The following is a 20,917-nucleotide window of genomic DNA, read 5'->3' as shown; positions in this document are numbered from 1 at the left end:
GGGAAGATATTCCTGGAAATACATCCAGGGAAGTTAGTTGGGTGGAACTGAGAAATAAGAAAGGGATGGTCATCTTATTTGAATTGTATTATAGAATCCCTAATAGTCAGTGGGAAATTGAGAAACAAATTTCTAAGAAGATTCCAGTTACCTGTAAGAATAATAGGGTGGTTATGCTAAAGGAATTTAACTTGCCAAACATAGATTAGGGCTGTCATAGTATTAAGTATTTAGATGGAGAGGAATTTGTTAAGTGTGTACAAGAATTTTTTCTGATTCAGTATATGGATGTACCTACTAGAGAAGGTGCAAAACTTGATATCTACTCTTGGGAAATAAGGCAGGGCAGGTGACTGAGGTATCAGTGGGGGACCACTTTGGGGACAGCGACCATAATTCTATTCATTTTAAAATAGTGATGGAAAAGATCTAACAGTTGAAGTTTTGAATTGGAGGAAGGCTAATTTTGATTATGTTAGGCAAGAACTTTCAAAAGCTGATTGGGAGCAGATGTTCATAGGTAAAAGGACAGCTGGAAAGTGGGAAGCTTCAGAAATGAGATAACAAGAATTCAGGGAAAGTATTTTCCTGTTCAGGTGAAAGGAACGGCTGGTAGGTGTAGGGAATGCTGGATGACTGGAGAAATTGAGGGTTTGGTTAAGAAAAGGAAGAAAGTATATGTTAGGTAAAGACAGGAAAGATCGCGAGAATCATTAGAAGAGTACAAAGGCAGTAGGAGTATACTTAAAAGGGAAATCAGGAAGGCAAAAAGGGGACATGAGATAACTTTGGCAAATAGTGTTAAGGAGAATCCAAAGGATTTTTACAAATATATTAAGAACAAAAGGGTAACTAGGGAGCGAATAGGCCTTCTCAAAAATCAGCAAGGCAGACTTTGTGTGGACCACAAGAGATGGGGGAGATAATAAATGAGTATTTTGCATCAGTGTTTACTGTAGAGAAGGACATGGAAGATATAGAATGTGGGGAAATAGATGGTGACATCTTGAAAAATGTCCATATTACAGAGGAGGAAATGCCGGATGTCTTGAAATTCATAAAAGTGGGTAGATCCCCAGGACGTGATCAGGTGTACCCTAGAACTTTGTGGGAAGCTAGGGAAGTGATTGCTGGCCCCTTGCTGAGATATTTGTATCATCGATAGTCACAGGTGAGGTGCTGGAAGACTGGAGGTTTATTAATGTGGTATCATTATTTAAGAAAGATGGTAAGGACAAGCCAGAGAACTATAGACCAGTGAGCCTGACGTTGTTGGTGGGCAAGTTGTTGGAGGGAATCCTGAGGAACAGGATTTGTATGTTTTTGGAAAGGCAAGGACTGATTAGGGACAGTCCACATGGCTTTGTGCGTGGGAAATTATGTCTCACAAACTTGAATGAGTTTTTTGAAGAAGTAACAACGAAGATTGATGAGGGCAGAGTGGTGGACGTGATCCATATGGACTTCAGTAAGGCATTCGACAAGGTTCCTCATGGGAAACTGGTTAGCAAGGTTAGATCTAATGGAATACAGGGAGAACTAGCCATTTGGATACAGAACTGGCTCGAAAGTAGAAGACAGAGGGAAGTGGTGGAGTGTTGCTTTTCAGACTGGATGCCTGTGACCAGTGGAGTCCCACAATGATTGGTGCTAGGTCCACTACTTTTCGTCATTTATATAAATAATTTGGATGTGAACATACAAGGTACAGTTAGTTTTTTTGCAGATGACACCAAAATTGGAGGTGTAGTGGACAGCAAAGAAGGTTGCCTCGGATTAATGGCAGATAGAGTTTAATTTAGATAAATGCGAGATGCTGCATTTTGGGAAAGTAAAGTTTAGCAGGACTTATACACTTAATGATAAGGTCCTAGGGAGTGTTGCTGAACAAAGAGACCCTTGAGTGCAGGTTCTTAGTGCCTTGAAAGTGGAGTCGCAGGTAGATAGGATAGTGAAGAAGGCATTTGGTATGCTTTCCTTTATTGGTCAGAGTATTGAGTATAGGAGTTCACAGGTCATGTTGCGGCTGTACAGGATTTTGGTTTGGCCACTTTTGGATTATTGTGTGCAATTCTGGTCTCCTTCCTATTGGAAGGATGTTGTGAAACTTGAAAGGATTCGGAAAAGATTTACAAGGATGTTGCCAGGGTTGGAGGATTTGAGCTATGGGGTTAAATAGGCTGGGGCTGTTTTCCTTGGAGTGTCGGAGGCTGAGGGGTAACCTTATAGAGGTTTATAAAATCATGAGGGGCATGGATAGGGTAAATAGACAAAGTCTTTTCCCAGTGTGCGAGAGTCCAAAACTAGAGGGCATAGGTTTAGGGTGAGAGGGGAAAGATATAAAAGGGACCTAAGGGGCAACTTTTTCACGCAGAGGGTGTTGTGTATGGAATGAGCTGCCAGAGGAAGTGGTGGAGGCTAGTACAATTGTAACACTTAAAAGACATTTTTTGATGGGTATATGAATAGGAAGGGTTTAGAGGGATATGGGCCAGGTGCTGGCAGGTGGGGCTAGATTCGATTGGGATATCTGGTTGGCCTGGACCATTGGACTGAAGGGTCTGTTTCCGTGATATGCATCTCTATGACGGTAGTTCTAAATCATTGAGGAAACTGAAACAATTGCTGTGGCATACTGATTGTTGCATCTTGCCAACCCAAAAAAATTCTATTTAAGACTACCTTCTGATTCCTGTTGGTAAGCCAATTTTCTAATATGCCATTATTGCCAATATGCTACTCTGTACATTATATGCTTCTATTTTCCTCAGTTATCTTTGATGTGGCTCCTTATCTTCTGGAAGTCGAAGTACAGTAAATCCAGCAGTTCCCCTTTATTCATTCCACATGTTACTTTCTCAAAGAACTTAAATAGATTGGCCAAACATGCTTTCCCTTTCACAAAATTATATTGATTCTGCTTCATTATCTTAGACTTATCCATGTACACGGATATACTTTCTTTAACAATAGCTTCTAATATTTTCCCGATGACAGATATTAGGCTAACTAATCTGTAGTTACCCTTTTTTTTCTCCTTCCCTTTTTGAGTAAAGGATTTACAGACACTATGTTTTTTTAGATTAGATTAGATTACTTACAGTGTGGAAACAGGCCCTTCGGCCCAACAAGTCCACACCGACCCGCCGAAGCGTAACCCACCTAGACCCGTTCTCCTACATTTACCCCTTCACCTAACACTACGGGCAATTTAGCATGGCCAATTCACCTAACCTGCACATTTTTGGATTGTGGGAGGAAACCGGAGCACCCGGAGGAAAGCCACGCAGACATGGGGAGAATGTGCAAACTCCACACAGAGAGACACCTGAGGCAGGAATTGAACCCGGGTCTCTGGTGCTGTGAGGCAGCAGTGCTAACCACTGAGCCACCGTGCCACCCAATTTAAAGTCTCTTTTAATTTAAAGAGACTTTTTTTTAAAACAACTGGGCGGCACAGTGGCACAGTGGTTAGCACTGCTGCCTCACAGCGCCAGAGACCTGGGTTCAATTCCCACCTCAGGCGATTGACTGTGTGGAGTTTGCACGTTCTCCCCGTGTCTGCGTGGGTTTCCTCCGGGTGCTCCGGTTTCCTCCCACAGTCCAAAGATGTGCAGGTCAGGTGAATTGGCCATGCTAAATTGCCCGTAGTGTTAGGTAAGGGGTAGATGTAGGGGTATGGGTGGGTTGCGCTTCGGCGGGGCGGTGTGGACTTGTTGGGCCGAAGGGCCTGTTTCCACACTGTAAGTAATCTAATCTAATCTAATCTAATCTAAAAACTGTTCATTGGATATGGGCATCACTGGTACATCCCTAATTTCCAGAGGACAGTTAAGAATTATCCACAATACTGTGGAGCTGGAGTCACACATCAGCTAAAATAAAAGCAAATTACTGCAGATGCTGGAATCTGAAACCAAAAGAGAAAATGCTGGAAAATCTCAGCAGGTCTGGCAGCATCTGTAAGGAGAGAAAAGAGCTGACGTTTTGAGTTTAACTGACCCTTTGTCAAAGCTTTGAGCTTTTCGAGTCTAACTGACCCTTTGTCAAAGCTTTGAGCTTTGACCTGCTGAGATTTTCCAGCATTTTCTCTTTTGATTTCACACATCAACTGATTGGGGTAAGGCTGACAAATTTCTTTCCCTAAAAGACAATAGGGGACTAGATTTGTTTTATGTGACAATTGACAGTTATTGCATGGTCACCGTTAGATTTTCTTTAAAAGTTGAATTCATATTTTTCTCTCTGCCTTGGTGAGATTCAAACAGATGTTCTCAATACTACTACACCACAGTCACCCACTTACAAACCTGGTATTGTCTGTGCTTTGGACACTTTGACAGTTGACCTATTAAGAACTCTTTGCTCTTGTCAGTAAGATGTACAAAGGGGCACAGAATTCAGTTTATGGTTTAACTTGATTTTATTAACAACATATTACTTATTAAAAAGACCTTATAAGCATTTCCCAATTTTCCACAGTATTTACTCTGTATCTATGCTTATCCATTGGAGCAAAGATATTATCCACACCGATCCACTGATCAACGAGCTGGGCTGTTGGAATCTGCTTCCTCTCTCACGTAGGGCTAGCTCTATTTCAAAAGGGTGGGTCTTGCAGGTCAGGCAGATCTTCTCCTGGGTCCTGTTGGGTCAATTTTACATGGTCTTTTGACCACACTGGCAGCATGCCAATGTTGCAATTGATGTACGAAATTACTCATTTGTGTGATAGATGGAACATCTTTTTGACAGTATCCTGCTCTTGACAAACAGCACTCATGTTGCAACTGCAAATAGCATTTCACGTGTTGCTGAAATGTTTGAGGTACCTTACTATTCCAGAGATATCTGAAGGAGATTGGCCAATTTTCTCTGTGAAAGAGCAATGAGCTGTCAGGTAACTATATGCTCGATTTCATGCTCAATGCTCTCTGCAGAAGAGTATGGTTATGCTGCCCAAGATAAACCTTATGCTCCTTTATGCTTTACTTATCTATGATAGGTTCTGCAATGACATGAACAGGCCAAAATGCTGAGTGCACTGCTATGACCAGTTTGAGCAAGTTTATTACTCATCAACTACCTGATGAAGAAGCAGCACTTTGAAAGCTAGTGATTCCAAATAAACCTATTGGACTATAACCTGGTGATTTTTAACTTTGTCCACCCCAGTCCAATATCGGCACCTCCAAATCAAACTATCGGCCTTTACTTCACATGTATTTGCCCTGGATCACTCTGGCCTCAGGAGCTCCCACATGTTTCAGCCATGACACATTACCTGCCTGTCGTCCTTTACTTTTAAAAAGTTTTTTATTCAATTTTTAATTTTTATTACTATTCACCTTACCAGTAATCCTGGTGTAATTTTATACCTTAGGAATAAAATTGACTTTAGCCATTTAGCAGATAATTACCTAACTGCTTGCTTCTTCACCTGTAATAGAGTTAGTACCAATTCCTAGAGCACTAAAAAGTTAGAGAAAGCAATGGAGGAAACGCCATCCCCTCTTCACCTAACTCCCTGACTCAGCCAACTCACAGCTGTGTCAGCTGGCACTGAGACGCCTGTGGACATGCTGAATCAGCCCAGCTCAAGATCCAGCAAAATCAGTTTAAACTAGTTTCCTTAATTATCGAACTTTCACTACTTTTTAATGGAGCTCACACATACCCCAGCTTAAGCCTGAATGAAAGTTGGAATTTAAAGAATATTTCATTAAACATTAAATGTAACACATGAACAACATCAGATTTTTAGAAGTCAAGTTTCCCATGATTTATGCATCTGGCAGTGCACTGTTCAAATTTGCACTTCTAATGTAATTAAGCTGCATTTGATAATTTTGTTTTGCCAACATTTCTTTTGACAGAGCATAAAGACTGTTCCTGGAATCATTTGTCTATTTTCTTTTTGAGACATTGCTTCCCTTGACCTGTGCATGAAGCCTATTTCATGGTAAGCTGATTATTCTGCAATGTTATCTGTTGTGTTTACATTCTGGCATCTTAGAGTCAACCATTTGTGATCACACAGTCTGCTCCAAATCAATAGCTTCCATCATTTTAATTCAGATTTCTGACCTATTCATTTTTATAAAAATTCTTAGTTCCATTGTGAAAAGTGATATCAAACAATTCACTGAAAGAGCAGATAGCTTCTTAAACATAGGGTAATCAAGTGCCGCAGGGAAAATTCAGGAAGGTGGACAAGAGGAATGCTGGATCAGCCATGATCCGATGGAATCATGAAGCAGGCTCGAGGAGCTGAATGGCCTGCTCCTGTTCCTATTATTTTTGAAATCTTTCAGGGGAAGGAATGTGCCACCCTCACACGGTACGTTCTACATCTGAGACCAGCCCCACTGCCAAATATTCTCAAAGATATAAAAAAAATGAATGCATCATTTGGCACAAACCTAGACCCAGACATCACAAAGTTACAAACTCAGCCTTATTGATTTCAAAGCTTCCTTCTGGAGGATAGTTCCATAATTGGAGGAGCTGTCCCATGGAGTAGTCAAACAACAGCCTGACATAATAAAACTGAAAGAATCATACCTCATAGTCAAAGACCCAGAAACATTATCACCAAATCAGCAGAGGGGGCATTACAGTGATATACAGCCAGGAGGGAGTTGCCCTGGAGTTCTCAATATTGATTCCAGTCTCTGAGAAGACTCATGGCATCAGGCCAAACACAAGCAAGGAAACCCCCTGCTGATTACCACAAGCACTGCCTTGGTTGATGAATCAGTCCTCCTCCACATTGAGCACCACTTGGAGGCTGGCAAGTATAGAGAATGTCATCTGGTTTGGGACTCTTCGATGCCCATTATGAAAATTGATTTCATAGCGCTGTGGCTGCCTGAGCTGGTTGAGTCCGAGAGACAATAGCTGCTAGGCTGAGTCTCTGGCAAATGGTGAGGGGACTAACAAGAAGGAAAGACATGCTTGACCTTGACGTCACTGGTATGTCTGGCGCTGATGTATCTATCCACAACAATATTGACAGATGGCACAATTGCACAATCCTTCTGGAGATGCAATCTTGTCTTCACAATGAGGTTACCCTCTTTCATATTGTGTGGCACTGTCACTGTGCTGTATGGGATAGATTTTGAACAGATCTAGAAATTCAGATCTGGGTGTCCATGAGGTGTCAAGAGCCATCAGCAATAGCAGAATTTGCAGATTCATTGCCTGGCATATTCCCCACTCTGTGATTATCCATAATTCATGCAATCAATATTGGTTCAATGAAAAGTACTGTAAGGTATGTTAGAAGTAGCACCAGGCGCACCTATGAATAATCTATCAACCTGGTGAAGCTACAGCATAGGACTACTAAACAGCAGAGGCAGTAAGTAATAGACAGTGCTCAGTGATTCTGCAACCAACTAATCTCTGCAATCTGGCCACATCCAGTTTGAAAAGTGGCGGACTGTATTAAACAATTTATTGGAAATGGAGGCTTCATAAATATCATCAGGCTCAATAATGGGGGAGCCCAACACTTCACTGCAAACAATGAGTCTGAAACATCTACAATTATGAAATATTTGCAAGAACTTTCAACCAGAAATGCCAAGTGGATGATCCAGCTCAGTCTTCTGCAGATATCTCCAGCATAACAGATGCTGATCTTCAACAAATCCAGTTCACTCAAGAATGATATCAAGAAATGTTTGAAGGACCGGACAATGCAAACGCTATGAATCCTAACAATATTCAGTCAAAAATACTGAGGAAGTGTGCACCAAAAGTTGCTGTGCCCCGAGCCAAGTAGTTCCAACACATGCTACAGCAACAGTATAAACACGACAATGTAGAAATTTGTCCAGCTATGTGCTATACAGAAGTAAGAAGACAAATGCAACCCAGATAATTGCTGCTCCATCAGTCTACTTTCAATCAATGGTAAGATGATGGAAGGAATCATCAGCAGTATGATCAAACAGCAGTGGCTTATAAAAACCTGCTCGCTGATACGAACTTCTTATTTGCGAGGATCACTCAGCTCTGGCCTACATGGACTGAATTCTAGAGGGGAAATGACAATGACAGCCCTTGACATCAAGACCTCATTTGATTGCGTGTATGTCAAGAAGCCCGAGCAAAACTAGTATCAATGGGAATCAGGAGGAAAACTCTTCACTGTTTGGAGTCATAACTGGCATTGAATCATTGAGATGTACAGCACAGAAACAGACCCTTTGGTCCAACTTGTCCATGCCAAATGGATATCCTAACCTAATCTAGTCCCATTTGCCAGCACTTGGCCCATTTCCCTCTAACTCCTTCCTATTCATAAATCCATCCAGATACCTTTTAAATGATGTCATTGCACCAGCCTCCACCACTTCCTCTGGCAGCTCATTCCATAAACGCATCACTATCCACGTGAAAATGTTGCCCCTTAGGCCCCTTTTAAGTTTTTCCCCTCTCACCCTAAAGCTCTGCCCTCTAGTTCTGGACTCCCCACCCCAGGGGAAAGACTTTCTCTATTTATCCTAGCCATGCCCCTTAAGATTTTATAAACCTCTATAAGGTCACCCCTCAGCCTCTGACGCTCCAGGAAAAACAGCCCCAACCTATTCAGCCTCTTCTTTTCGCTCAAATCCTCCAACCCTGGCAACATCCTTGTAAATCCTTTCTGAACCCTTTCAAGTTTCACAACATCCTTCTGATAGGAAGGAGACCAGAATTGCATGCAATATTCTAAAAGTGGCATAACCAATGTCTTGTATAGCTGCAACATGACCTTCCAACTCCCATACTCAATACTCTGACCAATAAAGGAAAGCATACCAAACGCCTTCTTCACTGTCCTATCTTCCTGCAACTCCACTTTCAAGGAGCTATGAACCTACACTCCAAGGTCTCTTTGTTCAGCAACACTCCCCAGTACCTTACCATTAAGTGTATAAGTCCTGCTCTGAATTGCTTTTCCAAAATGCAGCACCTCACATTTATCTAGATTTAACTCAATCTGCCACTCCTCAGCCCATTGGCCCATCTGATCAAGATTCCTTTGTACTCTGAGGTAACCTTCTTCGCTGTTGACTACACCTCTAATTTTGGTGTCTTCTGCAAACTTACTAACTATACCGCCTATGTTCACATCCAAATTATTTATATAAATGATGAAAAGTAGTGGACCCAGTACTGATTCTTGTGGCACTCCACTGGTCACAGGTGTCTAGTCTGAAAAACAACCTTCCACCAATACCTTTTGTCTTCTACCTTCGAGCCAGAATCCAAATGGCTAGTTCTCCCTGTATTCCATGAGATCTAACTTTGCTCACCAGTGTCCCATGTGGAACCTTGCTGAACAACTTGTCCATATAGATCAGCTTGCTCTCATCAATCCTCCTTGTTACTTCTTCAAAAAACTCAATCAAGTTCATGAGACATGATTTCCCATACACAAAGCCAGACTTACTATCACTAATAAGTCCTTGCCTTTCCAAATACATGTACATCCTTTTCCTCAGCTTCACAAAGGAAGGTGGTTGTGATTATGGCAGTAAGCCATCTCAGCTCCAGGACATCTCTGCATGAGTTGATTAGGGTGGTGTCAAAGATCCAAATGTCTTAAGCTGCTTCATCAATAAGCTACCCTCCATTGTAAGGTCAGGAGTAGGGATGTTCACCGATGTTCACAATATTCAGTTCCATTCATAATTCCTCAAACACAAAAGCTGTCCATGTCCAAATGTAGCAAGACAGAAGAATTATCTACACTTAGGCTGATGAGTAGCAAGTAATAGATGTACCACTCAAGTGCCAAACAATGAACATACGAGAGAATCTAACAATTATCCCTTGATATTCAATGACATACTGTCACAAATTCCCCCTCCATCACAATCCAGGGGATTAACAATAACCAGAAACTTAACTTGATCAGTTATAGAAATATAACAGCTATAAAGGCAGAGGCTAGGAATCCTGTTGCAAGTAACTTCCTAAAACCTGACAACCATCTACAAGATAGAAGGCAATAGTGGCAAAGGACATTAGAGAACCAGATGGGTTTTTCCTGACAACTAACACTGGATGACATCACTGGGAGGGGTGAGTCGTCCTTTACAAAACTTATTGAGTTCTTTGAGAAGGTGAGCAACAGGTGGATGAGGGTAAAGTGGTTGATGTGGCGTATGTGGATTTCAGTAAAGCATTTGGTAAGGTTCAGCAAGGTAGGCTATTGAAGAAAATATAGAGGCATGGGATTGAGGGTGAGTTAATGGTTTGGATCAGAAATTGACTAGCTAAAGGAAGACAAAGGGTGGTGGTTGATGGCAAATGTGCATCGTGGAGTTCAATTACTAGTGATGAACCATAAAGATCTGTTTTGGGGCCACAGGTGTTTGTCATTTTTATAAATGGCCTGGATGAGGGCATAGAAGGATGGGTTAGTAAATTTGCAGATGACACTAAGATTGGTGGAATTGTGGATAGTGCCGAAGGGTGCTACAGGTTACAGAGGGATATAGATAAGCTGCAGAGCTGGGTTGAGAGGTGGCAAATAGAGTTTAATGCAGAAAATTGTGAGGTGATTCACTTTGGAAGGAGTAAAAGAAATGCAGAGTAATAGGCTAAAGGAAATATTCTTGGTAATATGGATGAGCAGCTGGATCTCGGTGTCCATTTACACAGATCCCTGAAAGTTGCCACCGGGTTGATAAGATTGTGAAGAAGATATGCAATGCACTGGCTTTTACTGGTAGAGGGATTGTGTTTTGGAGCCATGAGGTCATGTTGCAGCTGTACAAAACTCTGGTATGGCCACATTTGGAGTACTGCGGACAGTACTGGTTGCCGCATTATAAGAAGGATGTGGAAGCATTGGAAAGGGTGCAGAGGAGATTTAGCAGGATGTTGCCTTGTATGGAGGGAAGGTCTTCTGAGGAAAGGTTGAAGGACTTGAGGCTGTTTCCATTACAGAGAAGAAGGTTGATAGGCGACTTAATAGAGACATACAAGGTGATCAGAGAATTAGATAGGATTAGATTACATTACAGCGTGGAAACAGGCCCTTCGGCCCAACAAGTCCACACCGACCCGCCAAAGCGCAACCCACCCATACCCGTACATTTACCCCTTACCTAGCACTACGGGCAATTTAGAATGGCCAATTCACCTTATCTGCACATCTTTGGACTGTGGGAGGAAACCGGAGCACCCGGAGGAAACCCACGCAGACACGGGGAGAACGTGCAAACTCCACACAGTCAGTCACCTGAGGCGGGAATTGAACCCGGGTCTCTGGCGCTGTGAGGCAGCAGTGCTAACCACTGTGCCACCGTGCTGCCCACCAGGATGGACAGTGACAACTTTTTTCCTTGGATGGTGATGGCTAGCAGCAGGGGACATAGCTTTGAATTGAGGAGTGATACATATAAGACAGATATCAGAAGTAGGTTCTTTACTCAGAAAGTGGTAGGGGTGTGGAATGCCCTGCCTGCAACAGTTGTAGACTCGCCAACTTTATGGGTATTTAAATGGATAAATATATAGATGATAATCGAATAGTGTAGGTTAGATTGGTTTCATAGGTCAGCGCAACATCAAGGGCCAAAGGGTCTGTACTGCGCTGTAGTGTTCGATGTCCTATGTTCTATGGACTCTTAATTGCAAATATTTAATTAAATCCAAAGTCCACCATCTGTCATAGCAGGATTTAAATGTTGGTCCCCAAATCTTTATTTGGAGCTTTGGAATAATAGTCTAGTTGATAATGCCATGAGGCCAATGCCTCACTTTGCTTGCATGGTTGCAATTCCCACAACACTCAAGACGTTTGACAGCATCCATTCCTTCCACCACAGATCAACAGAAGCAATGTGTGCCATCTACAAGATGTGTTGCAGAAATTCATCCTAAATCACATCTATCCAGCTTACAACCACTGTCACATAGAAGGATAAGGGCAACAGATGCATGGAATCACCCCCATCTGCAAGTTTCTTTGCAAATCATCCATCCTTTTCACTTGGAAACATATCTCTGTTCCTTCACCTTTACAGGGTCATTATTTTGAAACTCCGGACCTTAGCGGTTGGTCCACCTACACCAAATAGACTGCAGCAGTTCAAAAAGGCATCTCACCACCAACACATTCTCAAGGACAAGTAAGGATGGGCAATAAATGTTAGCTCCACTAGTGATGCCAACTATCTCTGAATGAATTAAAATAAACTTTCTCAGAACTTTTTCTTGTTTTTCAATGACTAACCTATGATCTGCATTCCCATGATGCTGAACCTGATCTTTCAGTTGAAATTCTCATCTTTGAGTCTTGTCATATTCATACCATAAGAGAATAACAAAGAAGAAATGCAGTAGAACATTCTGATGTGACTGTCTTCCCAACCCAATGATATTTCATTTGACTGATGTTTCATTTAGATGTTAGAAGAGCTCTAATTAAGTGTCACATTCAATTGGAAATATTAACTCAGTTTCCCTCTCTCTCACTCTCTCTCTCTGCCAAGCTTATTGAATAATCCAGCACTTTTGTTTTAAATACAAATAAGATTTGTTTTGCCAGGGTTAAATTGTATTGCACCTTGATTTATCAGCTGACTTATTTGAATGAAATTCTAATTAAGTGAAATGCAAGTAGGCTGGTAAGATTATTAAAACAGGAGATTTACAAACAGAACAAGTAGCTGCATAACCACTGCAAAAATAGAGCTCTCATAAGTTCATTAAATGTTGGTGTAAATGTTGATTCTAGTTTGAATTTCAATGTATCTGACTGTACCATCTTTTCCCAATGGTCCACATATATTAAACATAAAATATTCAGAAATGTCAACGTTTTGGCAGTGTTCACAATTTTTTTAAAAATGTGCAATATTTTTAGGTCCTGAAAAACATGTTATGTTACTTTTGTAAAAAGATAATGTCTGTCATAAAGAGTAATTTATAAAACTGCCAATGTATTACAGATATTATGTAAGTTGTGAAACTATTAATCCCTTGTCAAAGTGCTCAGAAATGATGTGAAATTTTCAAGAATGATTTAGATGACATGAATCACAATGTTATCATCACGGCAGCTTCCACTGATGAGCGTGTGGACAAAACAGAAGCTGGGGTCTCAGCTGGAATGAAGGCCAGTGTTGGGAGTGAGAGTTGGAAAGAAGCCTACACTAGAAATATGAGCATGGGATAGGAGGAGTCGAGGTCGTCCTGCATCAGAAGCCAGCCTCTATTTTGACTCGCTTTGATGGGAAGGCTGGAGGACAATTGGGAAAGGGGAGAGAGAGGGAGGTTGCTAAGAGGGATAAGAAAAAGGATGCAGCAAAAAAAGGAAGATCAGCTTAAAAAAAAGCTGTTTTTATTTTGCTGTGAAGAGTACTTTAGTTTACATTGTGTAGTGGCACTTTTTGACAGGCAGCTGCTTCTTGTCTCTTGAGAACGATACATACTTTGAATATTGCTGAAAAGAGAGACAAGGTGACAAAACCTTTCCTCTAAAACTCATTAGGAACAGATACAAAACAATTTGAACCAGAGGGAAAGATAGTTCTGATTGTTTGGAAGGTCAGCTGAGAAGATCAAGGTGTTGTCACAGAGGGGTCCAGATCCCTCATTACTTCGAATGACTCTATCAAGTCTTCTCTTAATCTTCTCATCACCAAGGAAAATAGTCCCAAATTCTCCAGTCTATTTATACAACTGAAGTTCCTTGTCCTTAGACCATTCTTATGAACCTTTTCTGCACTCTCCCTGGTGTCTTCACATGCTACCCAAAGTGCAAACTCTTTCAGGACTACTGACAAAAAATAGGAAGAGATGTATGGGCTGGAGATCCCACAGACATGATGGGATGAATGGCTTCCTGTGTTATGACTCTATGATGATATGAAAGTAAAATTGTATGTGAAATTATAAGAAATAGGACTAGGGTAAACCATTCACTCTTGTGAGCGGATGGAACATTCAATAAGATCATGTCTGATCTGATTGTGACCTTAGCTCCATTTTCCTTGATTCTTTGTAAGAATATAGTCAATAGTCCAATCTTCACTCCCCTTTGGACAAAGTTGACAACCCAAGAAATTCCTCTTCTTCTCAATAATAATGAGGAGAACATTTATTCTAAAACAGTGTCCCCCGTTAATTCTACAAAAACTAAAACATACCTTTAATATCCTCCCTGCCATGCTCCTTCAGAATTTTATCTTTTTCAAAATAATCACTTCTCATTCTCTAACCTCCAATGATTATACTCAAACTGTTGAATCTTTCCTTGTAAGACAAACCCCATTATCCCAGGAATCAGCTGAGTAAACCTTCTCTGAACTACTTTCAATGAAACTATATACCTCCTTGATAAGGTGACCAAAACCATACACTATACACAAGGGGTGGTCTCAACATTTCCCTGTACAATTTAGCAGGACCTCCCTATCATTATTCTCCATCCCATGTTAAATAAAGACCAACATTCCATTTACCGTCCTAATCATACCTTGTGGATGCTCATATTTTGGTTTATGTACAAATGAATTTAATTCATTCAGACTGCAGCATTCTTCAGTCTCTCTCTGTTTAAACAATATTAAGCTTTTCTATTTTTCCCCATCAAAGTAGATAATCTTAGATTTTCCCACGTTATAGTCTGCTAATCCTTTGTGACTCATTAAACCTAGCTATATCTTTTGCAGATTCTTTGGGCTATGGTGAGATTTCTGGTGGAATTTGATGGGAAGTCCAGCAAAGTCTATCTTGATATAGGGAGCATCTTGTTCCATCATTTATGCTTTTGATAATCAGTGAGGTGAGTTTCATGCTTGACAAAAGCAAATTGTTAATTATGGGGATAATAGCTCACTAAATGTCTTATTGATGGCTCAACTCACCTCATCAGTATTTAACTTCCTATCTTAGCAAATGTGCCAAATGAGTTAGGTTCAACAGGGAAATGAAAGTGAATGTCTAGCAATTTCAGATCACTGCTTGTTCCAAAGAAGATCTAAGTTGGATAGGGGGTACCAACATCTCAGGATACACTACAAGGGCAGGGGCCACATACATCCCATGTCCACCAACACTGGTTTATGCCAGCCTCAAAGAAGCCTCATAGACTATCTCTGATCCACTTATAGTACCCCTCTCCACTTCACTGCTGAAGCTTGTTCTGCATCAGCAACTATCACTGCATGGACACTGTGTGCTCAGCAGCACACATCCGGCTCATGGACTGGACCACAGTTTATCTTTGGTTTCTTGCATGCTGTCATGGTTCTTACACATTCTGATCATCCCTGGATGCTCACAGCATTCCTACCTTGCCTTGTCTTTTTAAGCTTCGCCTCCTCAGCCAGAGATAATAACCTCAAATTACTTTTGTCTTGCCATGCTGTTTAGCACTGTCACAAAGGCTTGTTGTAGTTGTCAGCAGGCTACAGTCTTTACTCAGGGGTCCCAACACAATAAGTCCAGGGGCTTGGAAACAGTCAGACAACTGTTCAGGCCTATCATAGTGAGCATGCTCTGCACGTAGAGACTTAAAACTTGTTACATCTTGTGGTGCAAATTCTCCAAAAATTTGACATAATTTGTTCTTACTCAAAAAAAAGCATATGATTCAGCCCTTTATGTCCTCTTCTCAACTTTCTGTCCTAGCTCTTTTTGTCACATCGACATTGGTGGATACAATACAGCCAGTCACTGCATCCAAGTCAGTAGTTGAAGTCTTGACACTGATTCCATCAGTTACAGTTTGCCAACTAGAAATTGCAGAGCATGATCTACTTATCCCAAATCTGTCCATTATTTGCTAGTCAATCCTCTATCCATCATCTATTTTACTTAAATCACCATTAATTCTTATCTTCTGTGGCAAATGTTTATGTGGAACCTTATCAAATGCCTTTTGAAAATTGAGAAATGCAATATCCCCTTGTTCGCTGGTTCCCCTTGTCTAACTTGCTCGTACATTATCAAAAACTCTTTCTTAACATTGAACAATCTTTAAAACTTGACTAAACATGAGTTCCTTTCACCGCCATATTGAGTCTGCTTTAGTGTATTATAGTTTTCTAATGATCCTGTTATTTTTTCTTTAATAATATATTGAGCATTTCCAATGACAGTTGTTAGGTCAACTTGATTATTGTTTCATTCTTTCTGTCTCCCTCCTTTCTTGAACAGTGGTGAGCCATTTGCAGTTTTTCAATCCATTGGAAGGTTTTGTAAGTAATGCAGCCACTTCCTTTTAGATCCTCCAAAGCAGACCATCAGCCCTCAGTTCCATTAATTGTGCTGGAACTTTTTTTTTCTCATTATGGTGATTATTATAATTTCCTCCCTCCCTTTTTCCTCCTGATTTTCTATTGCTTTATTTGCATCTTCTACTGTGAAATGATATAAACAACTGCATTGTTGTATTGGACTAGGGAAATGCCAAATTGGATGCTCTGCTCTTATCCATCATAGTTTTGTCTCCTGGAGTTAGGAGGTGTGGCAGTAGGGTTCAGGTTTTCTGAGTTCTGGGGCAGTATGTGGAGAGTGAGAATGTCCACTTTGGTTCATTGGAAAATGAGCCCAATTCTCCAACTTATGAACGAATTCCTCTTAATTCTCATTCTTATCCTCCCATCTGGATCCATACTCTCTGCATGCCCTTTCTTGGACCTCACATCACCCCACATCTTTATACCCTGCACAGTATGTTCCCAATATTCCTATGATCCTCATATGTCTTCCCAAAGCATTTACCCAGTATCGATTACAGGCACACCTCAGATTATCTTAGAAATGAACAGTTTTAAAAATATCTCCTAACATCCTTGTGGAAATAAATAAATTAAATGAACATTCAAAGGCACTTCATATGAAATATACTCATCTCCATAAAACCCATTCAATAACTGTAAATCCCCTCAAGTAGTCAATCTGTTGTAAAAGCAACCAAAAAAAATTCAACTATTGAAAGCGTTAATAACTACTCCTGTAACTCTTGCTTTAAGGTATTTTGTTCAGAACCTTTTTTTGAAAATGCACCCATATCATTCAAACTGGCCCAGCAATCAAGCATGTATAATAAAGATAGGCTGTAAATTCAGACCAATTAAAGCATTAGATCAACTTAGAATTCTATATTGACAACTTAATTGAAATGTGAAATTTGCTTGATTGACATCTTTGCGTGGTTATAGTAAGTTACTTTCTTTAATTTCCTTTTCCAATGTCTCAATATTTATTTGAATAAGATTATAGGATGAAAAATGTTTGAAGCCTCTATTATCGATATTTCAATGGTTGTCTGATTGCGATTTTATCAGGTTAAAATAACAGTTTGTTTTCAAAAGATTGGGTAGCAGTTTCCTCCCTCAGCAGTTTCACACTTGTTATTGTTATTCTATGGCTCATTGATTGTGTGGATAGTACATACTGGTGAATGCACATGAATGGAGTATTAAGTTGACATAGACAGGTCTGAGTAAAGCACATGGAATGTTATTATTTATTGCAAGGGAAATAAAATATTTACTATAATTGCACAGGACAGTGGTGAGACTATATCTGGAGTACTGTGTATATTTTTGGTCTCTTTACTCAAGAGATGATATATATATATGTTAGAAGTATTTCAACAATGACTCCCTTGTCTGATATCTGGGATGGAGGGATTAACTTCTTGGAAATGTCAGGCGGCTGTTGGATTTTAGGAGAATATACTATTGAGACATAAAATCCTGAGAGGACTCGACTAGGTCAATGTCAAAAGCATGTCTCCCCTTGGAGGAGAGACCAGAACTAGGGGGATGCAGTTTATAAACATGGGGTCTTTGATTTATAATGAAGATGTTCAGAATCTCTTTTCTTTCAGTTGGTCATGATTATTTGGAACTCATTTCTGTAAAGACCATTGGCAACTGTGTCATTGAATATTTTTAGGGTGGACTACCCTGACTAATAAGGGTGCCAGAGGTCATAGGGGTCAAGGGTCAAATGGTCTATTTGCACTTCCAATTCAAATGTTCACATGATAGTATGAGGAGCCATGGGGATGATGAAATGCATGAATTGGCACTGAGTTGAAATAGAAGGCATCTTTCAAAAAGTGTTCTGAATCCAGATGAATGTTTGTGACTCCTCTCAGGATCCATGAGCCATGAGTTATTGAGAAACTTACCTGAATTCACAAAAGTGACAAGAGGCTAGATGATACCTATCACTGCAAAGGAGGTGGCCAGGTCAGGACTGCAAAGTGTGGGCTTGCTCCCTGCATCCTTAGCATATATCAATCAATGTCTCCAGTCATTCTGACTCCATGAAAATGAAAGCAATGAACTTCACTTTTCAAAACAGCAATTAAATGAGTGATTGTAGTTTCCTAAAAGGTAATTGCTAACATGTCATGTATTGTACAGCAAGTTCTTTCCTCAACTAGGTTTCTTATGAGGCAATATTTTACTGCAGAAACTCAATTCATAAAAGTGAAGTCAAGCTACTGAAAATGTGTTTTCTATTATTGTCAAGTGCTATTATCTGCAGATAATGTTAAGTGGTCTTCTTTTGACATTACATTCTGTCAAGTTGACAACATAATGCTGCAATATCAGAGAGAATTGCTGAATAAATTATGCAGGTTGCAATCACAGAGCAAATCTGTCTCAGTTGAAGGAAGTCCCTTTTAATATATGCACTGCATGCAAATTGGTTGGCCAAAGAACTTGACTTTATAAACTGTTTAAATATTCATGATGTTCTGTAGTTGAAACTATAGCTGCATATTATAAAATGCTGAGAGCATTTCAATAATGCTTTCATTTCTAGGTGATTTAATACTGACCTTTGGAATTGTAAAGGGCCTAATAATATGTTACCTATTCAATATATCATCTAGGGTACAGTTATATGTGTAAGTAAAAAGAAAAGCACTAAATTGTGAAATCTCATTTGGGAATTATAGGGCACCTTAGCTTTTTGTTACAGCTGTCAGGACAATTTTGACTCTTGAAATCTTTTGCTGCAACATTGGACCTTCCAGTTATTCTTTCCAAGAGCAATCTGAGCTCCCTGATCAGTTATAGAGAATCAGTGAGATGATGTAGCCATTGTGACAGAGGATAAAGTCCTAATTAAAGAAACCAAAGTATGCTTCACTAGGACATAGACTTTGTAGGCTGCCTTAACCACAGATATGGTAAGAAACCATGAGAATACTGTCCCAGGTCTCTCACTAATACATATAGCTTGATGTGAGGGAACTTAGGGGTTGTGGTGGGTTGAGCTCTCGTAAGGAAGATGAGGACAGCTGCCAGTAGACCTCGGTGGAAGTGGTTGAGGAAGGAAGTAGCAGTGATTGGTCCTTCTACCATGGAAATCATAGGCTAGGAAAATCCAGGACATGGGGATGGCAGAATAGATAAGTGGCATATTACTGTCAGGTACCAACCCCCACATATGGTGTGCCCTGTGCTCTCCTGCACATTACTCTTCAGGATGAAATATCTGGGAATTCCATGCAGTTTATGCTCTGAAGGGACCTCCTCATTCCCATCTGAACAACCAACACTCATCAATACTAATGCTCCCTCACACAACAAGGGCAAAATTTAATTCACAACCCATTTATCAGACTTGCCCATTTCCTGATTTCTCCCCTGCAGGAAAAAGATAATGGAGCTATAAGAGAAGCAGGGATGCGAGGTTATGGGAAATGGGGTCATGCAATGGATTTGGATCTGTAGCAACAGACATTCCATCGGACCATCAATGCATGGTCATGTGATCTACTGCAAAGTTCACCTACTGCATTGAGAGTTCATACATTAGCAGCAAACTGCACAGAATCTAGGGTGCTCACTGGTAAGCTAAGTGTCTCACCTTTGTCCACTTGCAACTGAATGCTTATTCTCTCTGGATTATAGAGGGGCATATGATTGCAGACCAGGCAGGTTGGCTCAGTGGTTAGCACTGCTGCCTCACAGTGCCAGGAACTGCCAGGAATCTTTTTCCTGCAGGGGAGAAATCAGGAAATGGGCAAGTCTGAGAAATGGGTTGTGAATTAAATTTTGCCCTTGTTTGATTCCTGCCTCGGGCAACTGTCTGTGTGGAGTTTACACATTCTCCCCGTGTCTACGTGGGTTTGCTCTGGGTGCTCCGGTTTCCTCCCACAATCCAAAGATGAGCAGGCCAGGTGAATTGGCCATGCTAAATTTCCCATGGTGTTAGATGCATTAGTCAGGGGTAAATATAGGCTAGGGGAATGGGTCTGAGTGGGTTACTCTTCGGAGGGTCGGTGTGGACTTGTTGGGCTGAAGGGGCTGTTTCCATGCTGTAGGGGATCTAATTTAATCAGGTGGCACAATTGTTAGTGTTGCTGCACTGGGAAGCCTCCAGTGCAAGACCCTCAGTAGAGGAAGACGACGCAATTACGTAAGCTGTTTTGAAACAACCTTGAAGGCTGCCAGTAGGGAACTACATCTGAGGGCAGTGAGGTGTTGGCCAGGTGGAATGCCTTTCAGACAGTTAACAACACCTGCCATGCAAGACAGCACTCTGACAGAATCAGCACTATGCACTGCTGCTTTCTGTCACCGTTCAGTGGAACTGATCAAAGTCTTCCCAGCTTGTCAATTTCATTGAGACACTCCCAAAATGCTTATCCTTTTTCACACTGCAAGATTATGGAGGCAGTTCTGATCTTTGTGGAAGAGGGATTTCACCAAGAAAATTCACTTCATTAACTTTAACCTGTGCTCTGATATCCTCCCACAGTCCAAAGATGTGCAGGTTGGGTGGATTGGCTGTGCTAAGTTGTCCATAGTATGTAGGGATGTAAGGGCAGATGGATTAGCTATGGGATATGCAAGAAAAGGGTAGGGGGTTGGGTCTGGGTGAGATGCTCTTCAGAGGGTCCTGATGGGACCTGATAGGCTGA

Source organism: Chiloscyllium punctatum, chromosome 8 (genome assembly GCF_047496795.1).
Source record: "Chiloscyllium punctatum isolate Juve2018m chromosome 8, sChiPun1.3, whole genome shotgun sequence".
NCBI lineage: Eukaryota > Metazoa > Chordata > Chondrichthyes > Orectolobiformes > Hemiscylliidae > Chiloscyllium > Chiloscyllium punctatum.
Note: the sequence above shows the minus strand (reverse complement) of the source record.